Source organism: Myotis yumanensis, unplaced genomic scaffold (assembly GCF_028538775.1).
Source record: "Myotis yumanensis isolate MYYU_CA2020_CCGP unplaced genomic scaffold, mMyoYum1.0.hap1 SCAF_6, whole genome shotgun sequence".
Classification (NCBI taxonomy): Eukaryota; Metazoa; Chordata; class Mammalia; order Chiroptera; family Vespertilionidae; genus Myotis; species Myotis yumanensis.
The window spans coordinates 14377184-14386091 of NW_027223757.1; positions in this window are offsets into that span (position 1 = coordinate 14377184).

The window sequence follows — 8908 nt, forward strand, 5'->3', positions numbered from 1 at the left end:
CAAATAAGAAGCTAAACAAAACCGGCTGTCAGTCAGCCCCAGACCGCAACATTGTATCCATGTTTTCAGCAGCGAGGCCTCAGAGCTAAAGCTGGCCCAGAATAAAAAAAGAAAAGAAAACAAGGAGCAGTTGGGAGCTTTTAGTCAACTGCCAGCGGGAAAACAGCCCTCAGCCCCTCAGCCAGCCTGGCCAGGCACCCCAGTGGGGACCCCCACCCTGATCCAGGACACCCTTCAGGGCAAACCAGCCAGCCCCCACCCATGCACCAGGCCTCTATTCTATATAGTAAAAGGGTAATATGCCTCCCAGCACCGGGATCAGCGGAGCAGCGAGGCTCCCGGCACCGGGATCAGCGTGACAGGGGGCAGCGCCCAAACCTCCTGATCAGCCCTGCTCTGTGCCTGATAGGGGGGAGCTCCCCAATCCCCCGATTGCCCTGCGGCTCTGTGTGTGACAGGGTGTAGCGCACCAACCCCCTGATCGGCCCTGCTCTGTGTGTGACAGGGTGCGGTGCTCCAACCCCCACGGGCCCTGCTCTGTGTGTGACAGGGTAGAACCATAACCTCTCCATCGGCCCTGCCCTGAGTGTGACAGTGGTGGCGCCCCAACTCCCTGATCGGCCCTGTTCTGTGGGTAATAGAGGGTGGCGCCCCAACCCCCCTCCACGGGCCTTGCTCTGTGTGTGACAGGGTAGAGCCATAACCTCCCCATTGGCCCTGCCCTGAGTGTGACAGGGTGCAGCGCCCCAACCCCTTGATCCGCCCTGCTCTGTGTGTGACAGGGGGCGGTGTCCCAGCTCCCCTATCGGCCCTACTCTGTGAGTGACAGCAGGGAGCTCCTCAACCCCCTGATGGGCCCTGCTCTGTGAGTGACAGGGGGCAGCGCCTCAACCCCCTGATTGGCCCTGCTCTGTGTGTGGCAGGGGGTGGCGCCGCAACCTCCCCATTGACCCTGCCTTGAGTGTAACAGGGGGCGGTGCCCCAACCCCCCAATCAGTCTATCCTGAGCATGACTGAGGGTGGCATTGCAACCTCCCGATCCGCCCTGCTCTGTGCATGACGGGGCGGTGCCCCAACTCCCCAATCGGCCCTGCTCTGAGCCTGACCAGGGGCTGCACCTAGGGATTGGGCCTGCCCTCTGCCACCCGGGAGCAGGCCTAAGCCAGCAGGTCGTTATCTCCTGAGGGGTCCCAGACTGTGAGAGGGCACAGGCCGGGCTGGGGGACCTACCCACCCCCCCCCCCCCCCCCCCCCCCGCGCCGAGTGCACAAATTTTTGTGCACCGGGCCTCTAGTTATATATATGTTTTCCGATGGTCTTAGGCGACCCCTGTGAAAGGGTCGTTCGACTCCCTAAGGGGTCAAGACCCACAGGTTGAGAACCGCTGGATTAAGGGGTACCCTAGGCAGTGAAGAAGTTAGGCAGTAAGGCATAGAGAAATCTGAGACCTGAGACGTGTAGAAGCTCAGTGATCTCGGGGTCACAAAACTACTTTAAACTGATGCAAGTCGTATTCCCACTGATCTTGACCTCTGGGCCAATAGAGTTTTTGCACTATATCACAGTATTTGTGGCAAAGACTGCCTGCTAACCGTCCCCTTCACTCTAGTGATAGAAACCCTGCATTTTCTTCTGACACAACTCACACTGCAGACTACCTTTCACATCCTTCCTTATAGACAGAGTCCCATGTGACTATATTCTGATCAGTGGGTTGTAGATAGGAATAAATCATGCCACTTCTGGACCAGTCCTTTAAAAGAAATATGATAGCTCTACGCTTTCTCCTTTCCCCATCCTAAAGGCTGGAACATGGGCGAGATGCTAGTGAAGCAGCTTCATCCAGGTAAGAGAAGACTTCATCCTAGCACAACATGATGAACGGGAACCAGACTCCTACATAGCCTCACTGAACAGGGCCTTGAACCACCCACCTACCTCTGACTATCACATGAAAGAGAATCAAATTCAATTTTGTCTAAGTCACTTCATCCATCCTCTATATACTGGAACTCTTCCTATAAATAATTTAGTGAAATAGAAGAGAGGAAAGAAAAGAAATATAGAGCAAAAATAGAGGAACTCTGAGGCTTCGCATTTCTAAATCTAATCATTACTCTAGGAAAAGATTGAAAAATAAAATATTAATAAAAATACTAATAATAATGTTAATAGAAAGCATATTATGTTCCAGGCACTAGGCTAACCCCCTGTTTTGCACACATTCCCATTTAAACTCTACTATATGTCTATGAGAATCATCTTAATATATATACCCTTTTACTGATAAGAAAGGTGGTTCTTAATGATATTAGCTAAATTGCCAAAGGCCACACAAATAGAAAGTGATAGAATTGAGGTTTTAACCAAGGTTAGCCTAATTCCACAACCCCAGATCCCAATCACTATAGATCCTGCCTCTCCTGCAGGAATGGTAAACAACAATCTGGCCATTTTGGAGGGTAGCTAAGGTACTATCACATATATTTTACATCCAGTCGTGATTTTTAAAAGTATTTTTAATGGGAAACATAGTTTACATAATGATCTCTTCTCTTACCCACATTTTATGACTATCTGGACATTTCTTAATTAGAAATGTAAATTTGAGCTTCACGTCATGCACACACACATACATACACATCACCATTTTCAAGACGTTAACAGTGGAATTGATTGTCTCAAATCATAAACAGAATGTGAGGGAACAGCTGTATAGGATTTAGAACCTAAACTGCTAATCTGCCACTTGTTCAAAGGAGCCAATATTAAGCAAATTGTAATTTTGAATTATTATATATTTTTCGAATACACATTCTTCAAACAGTTACTAAAGATTATGTCTGGAAATTGAAGCCTATCTCCTAATTACATGTTTTTTGATCTTCAAATGAGGCTTCTCAAAAGAATAGATTGTAGTTTTGTTTAAAGACTGCTCAGAAATTTCAGTCCTTTTTCTAAAGCTTATTATTTCATTCACATGTAATATATATAGTTAGGCACGAGTAAAGACCACTAATTTGCGATTTCATTTCTAGAGCAGCAGTCAGTTCAAGAAAGGACAGCTAAACCTGATTGTGACATTGTTACTGACTTTCGGTTCACATAGCAATGAAAGAGTATAAAAAGTCTTCCATTAAAACTAAATTATTGAAGCCGCCCAACAGCCCATCAGTAAATGAGTGGACAGAAAAGCTATAAATTGTACACAATGGAATACTACTCGACTATACAAACGAAGGAAATCCTACCTTTTGTGACAGCATGGATGGACCTGGAGGGTGTTACGCTAAGTGAAATAAGCCAATCAGAGAAAGACATATGATTTCAATTATATGTGGAATCTAATGAACAAAATAAAATAAAAAAATAGAAACAGACTTAGAGATACAGAGACAGACTAACAGCAGTTAGAGGGGAGGGTATTGGGGACCTGGGAGAAAAAAGGTGAAGGGATTAATTAAACACACACACACACACACACATATAGACATAGACAACAATATGCTGATTACCAGAGGAAACGGGATGGAAGAGGTAGAAGAGGGTAAAGGGGGGATAAATGGTGACAGAAGGAGACTTAACTTTGGGTGGTGAATACACAACACAATATAAAGGTGGTGTATTATAGAACTGTACGCCTGAAACCTATATAATTTTATTAACCAATATCACCTCACTAAATTCAATAAAAAATAAAATAAAATAAAAAACTACATAATTGAAACCATGTAGCATATTCCAGATGAGCTGCAAATTTAGTGTTCACTACTAGATTTACTAGAATCAAGTCTAGGCCCAGTGAAAAAGGTAACAGGTTAATTCCAGATTTGTAATCAAGGCTTTATTATTGCCATAGACTGTTTGTATTCCCCAAAGTTTGTATGATAACTCCCAATCGTCAATGCATTGGTATCAGGAGGTAGGGCATTTGGGAGGTGATTAGGTCATGAAGACAGAACCTTCATGAGTGGGATTAATTCCCTTATAAAGAGACCCCAGAGAGTGACCTTGCCCATTCTGTCCTGTGAGGACACAGCGAGAAGCAGGCAGTCTATGAACCAGGAAGCCAAAGCACAGACCCCATCATCACGGAGCTCTCAGTCTATTGGGGGATTTGATTTCTCATCAAAGCACCATGAATAAATGTTGAATCACAGCTGTGATGTATTTTATGATGAACAGATACATACCATTGCACTAGTACAAAACAGGAGGAACATAGTTTGTGATATCACATTAAACTTCTCTGAGGAAGAAATGTTTAAAGCTGTGTCCTAAAAGATAAAGGGAAGTTACCAGAGAGGAGAAAAGCGTACAGGCAGATGGAACTACTATGTGGAAAAAGAAGAGAGTATTCAATAAAGTAAAAGAAAGCCAGTGTAGAGCTTGGGGCCAGATAAGGTTGGCGTGGGAGGCCAAGCCAGAACTGACCGGGCTTTATACACCATATTAATAATTTTGGTATTTGTCTTAGGAAGAATGGGAAAGCAATGTAACGTTTTAACCAAATAATGACAGGGTGATATAAAAATATTCTGGCTTCATCGTGAAATTTGAAGGGGAGCACGAATGAATAATAAATAGGAAAGCAGTTTGGAAGTGTATCAGTTCAGGTCTTCCAAGAAGTGGATGTCAAGATGGAATTAGAAGTGCAAGCGATTTATTGAGCGTAATCTATTTGAAAGATACAGAGAAGGAGCTTGAGCCCAGCCAGCGTGGCTCAGTGGTTGAGCACTGACCTATGAACCAGGAGGTCAGGGTTTGATTCCTGGTCAGGGCACATGCCTGGGTTTCAGGCTTGATCCCTAGTTGAGGCATGCAGGAGGCAGCCAATCAACGATTCTCTCTCATCATTGATGTTTCTATCTCTCTCTCTCCCTCTCTTTTCCTCTCTGAAATCAATAAAAATATATTTTTTTAAAAAGAGAAGGAACTTGAATACCCAAGGAAAGATTTCAGACTGCAATACAAGAATGCAACCTTTAAAAGAGAAAGGTCAGAAAGAAGGAATGAGCAGAAAGGCCTGAGACTGCTATATGTCTTAAAGTCTCAGTCAGCCCAACACAGAGCCCCAGTGCAAAAACCGCTCATAAAGGTTGTTCCACACTGGTCATCGGAGACCAAGCCCTACCACCCCTCTGTGATTAGTCCTTGGCTAGGGCTCTTTATGGTTGATTCTCACTTGGAGAGAGATCTGAGAAATGCCTCAGTCACAGAGAAGAGTTGACTTAAAAATTCAGGCAAGAGATGAGGTAGGCCGTGGAGAAGATAGGGCTGAAGCCAAAATGAAGGCAAAATGATATATTCAAGAGATATATAGGAAGAATAAAAATGAGTAGTGAAAGGAAGGTCGGCATTAAGTAAGTATATTCCTGGCTTGCACAGGAATATACTTCTAATATCTTAATGTTGTGAAAGGATTTCAGAAGAGATAGAAAAAATTAAATGGATTTATAAAGACTATTTCAAATACTTTACAAGTATTTTTATAGGACCTTAATTTCAAGTGATAATAAAATAGACAGTAAACTCTCCTAGAATCAAAAAATTATAAAGAGGAATGAAAGAAAAGAAGGAAGGCAGGAGGGAGAAACCCAGAGAGTCTAAATTCTTATTCAGAGAAAAATACTAACTTTCTATATTGAATTCTTGTCACTTATAAACTGATTAAAGGAACTGCTAAGACCTTCTATATCCCAAACATCACAATTTCCTCAACTTAAATCTTTTAGGTTTGGGGCAATAGCTACACCAAATAATGATAAAATATGGGGCTTTCAAGAAAGATTTCTGTATAGTAAATGTTAAACTTTACTGAGATAATAGAGAACATTTAAATAAACTTTTAATGACAAGAAATTGTCTCTGACCTTTAGATACTGAGAAAACCTCATTTTATGCAATAGACATGCCATGAAACATTGTTCATAACTCCATTTTTTCTAGTGGAATCATATTTCTCCACTAACTTGTAATTTCTAACATGTTTTATCTTTATTCCAAGTCATTCTTCAATTGGCAGAAATACCTAACAATTTGGCTTTTAGTTTCTTTGTCAAAAACCTGTCCTGTAGTAAATGATTTATAATTTTAAAACAAAAGAACTGATGCCCACCTTTTGTAAAGGGGGCATTACTATGAAGATTTTTATGACACAAAACTCGTGTAACAGAAGAGCAGTTCAAAAGAATACTCATCTTACCTTTCGAACTGTATTATTTAGAATCTGATAGCCTATTTTGCAATAGCAAATAAATCCTCACATATCAGTGGCTTAACATACCAAAGTTTGTTTATCACTTCTTGATATTAGTTAGGAGCACTTAAAAGTATCTCTTCTCTCTTTCATGCGGTGACCTAGGGATTCAGATTCTCTCCATCTTAACTCCTGGCTCCGAGAGTGCTGTGGCAGTAGAAAATACAGCTAGAAGGTCATAAAGGACAACTTGTGGTCAGGCCTATAATTTGCACACATCATTTCTGTCCACCATCCCCTGGACAGAATTACAACACATTGTCTCCATCTGTCTGCAAAGAGACACAAAGCTATTTGGTGGGGTCTTGCTCTCCTAGCTACCACTTTTCAGGTTTTAATATTTATAGATGCACTTCAGAAAGTATCTGCAGCACATTGGTTTCTATTAAGTGTGTATGTTTGCATGTTTAAATACACAGGAAATCACTGAACCATGTGCTGCCAGATGGAACAGTAAAACTCTCCTTCCCTCACCATTCCATTAATCGGAAGCTTGCTTTCCTCTTCAATCTCTTTTACTTTGCCTTTCTTTGGTTGTTGCTAGGAACAGCATCCCACCTCCAACTTGTCCATTCTCATTTAACTACAGAGCTGGTCCAACATGTAATCTACCACAGTAGAACCAGTGATAATGCAGGTGATTCAGGAGAAGAGAAAGACAGAAATCATTAGTCACCATTCAGTTACCCACGGCTACACTAAACCTTTTTTTTTTTCATCCCAATAAATTTAATTTTTTTATTCATTTTTATTTTGTTTTATTTTGTTTTATTTTGTTTCATTTCTTAAAGTATTACAAAGAGTAGTACATATGTCTCCTTTTTTTCCCCCTTGCTAAACCTTTAAACCCAATGTTGATCTGGGGAATAAGATACTTTCCCTTCTACACAGCCACCAACTAACAAAAGGAAGGAAAAGCAACAAATAGACGTCTGGGATTCCTGAGAGAGGAAGAGAATATTTTCTGCTTTAAAAGCACCAGAGAAAAAAAAAAGACTCAAGAAATAAATGACTTTATTATACATTAGGCCAGGGATCGGGGTCATCTGGCCCTTGGGCTGTATAAGGCCCTAGAAATCATTTGGTCTCCCTCTGCCAAGGCAACCACAGGTCAGACTTGAAATTCAATAAATCTAGGAGTTTTCATAGCAACATCCTATCTAATAATAGACAAACATGGTAATTAACCATACCTCCGACATGCTTCCCATTGGCTAATCAGGGCGATATGCAAATTAACTGCCAACTAAGATGGCGGCCGGCAGCCAGGCAGCTTGAAGCGAACAGGAGGCTTGCTTGCTCCAGTGAAGGAGGAAGCCAAGGTTCCCTGCCTGCCTTGCCGGCCTCTGAGCTGCACTCTAAGAAACAATGTTGCAATTATAGAACCCAAACAAACCCTAGATTCCTGCTTTCAGCAGCCGAAGCCTCAAGCTGGAGCCGGCCTCAGAGCTAAAGCCGGCTCTCAGCTCCAGTGACAGCCATAGAAGTTAAATAAATCCCAGAATAAAAGAAAAAAAGGAGAGGCTGGGAGCTTCAGTCGCCCGCCAGCCTGAAAACGGCCCTCAGCCCCTCACCCAGACTGGCCAGGCACCCCAGTGGGGACCCCCACCCTGAAGGGGGTGTGACCAGTTGCAAACAGCCATCAGCCCCTCATCCAGGCTGGCCAGGCACCCAAACAGGACCCCCACCCTGATCCAGGACACCCTTCAGGGCAAACCAGCCAGCCCCCACCCGTGCACCAGGCCTCTATCCTATATAGTAAAAGGGTAATATGCAAACTGACCCCAACAGCAGAAAGACTGGGAATCACTGGTCACTATGACACACACTGACCACCAGGGGGCAGACGCTCAATGCAGGAGCTGCCCTCTGGTGGTCAGGGCGCTCCCACATGGGGAGCTCTGCTCAGCCACAAGCCAGGCTGATGGCTGCCAGTACAGAGGTGGTGGTGGGAGCCTCTCCTGCCTCCTCAGCAGCGCTAAGGATGTTTGACTGCAGCTTAGGTCTGCTCCCTGCCAGCAAGTGGGCATCCCCCAAGGGCTGCCGGGCTGCCAGAGGGATGTCTGATTGCCATCTTAGGCCCAATCCCCTGGGGAGCAGGCCTAAGCCAGCAAGTGGTCACCCCCGAGGGGTCCCAGACTGCGAGAGGGCACAGGCTGGGCTGAGGGACCCCCTACCGCCGAGTGCACAAATTTTTGTGCACTGGGCCTCTAGTAAACTTATAAGAAGTGAATTATATTAAGCGAATGATGTTATAAAGATCCAAATGGCCTTTGGCAGAAAAAAGGTTCCCCACCCCTGCTCTAGGCAGAGATGTAGTCTTTCAAATGATCCCCATGCTTCAAGTGTGTCAGAGATGAAAGAGCCACACTTCTGAGAACACAGAATGTCATTGCTAGAGCAACGATAAAATCACTGCTGCCACACACCTGCACACCTGAGGAAGACCTGAGAACTCTGGCATCTGCTGGAGAGAGTTCCAGGAAACTTCTAGCCTAACTTCCAGCCTCAACACACTGCAACAGCAGAGATGAATGAAAATACAAAATGCAAATTGAGCAGTTTCAGAGAAAATTTAGGTACAATCTGTATGTAAACAGATCCATATCTACCACAGTTATCTAGAATTCTTTTAAAATATGTGTATAC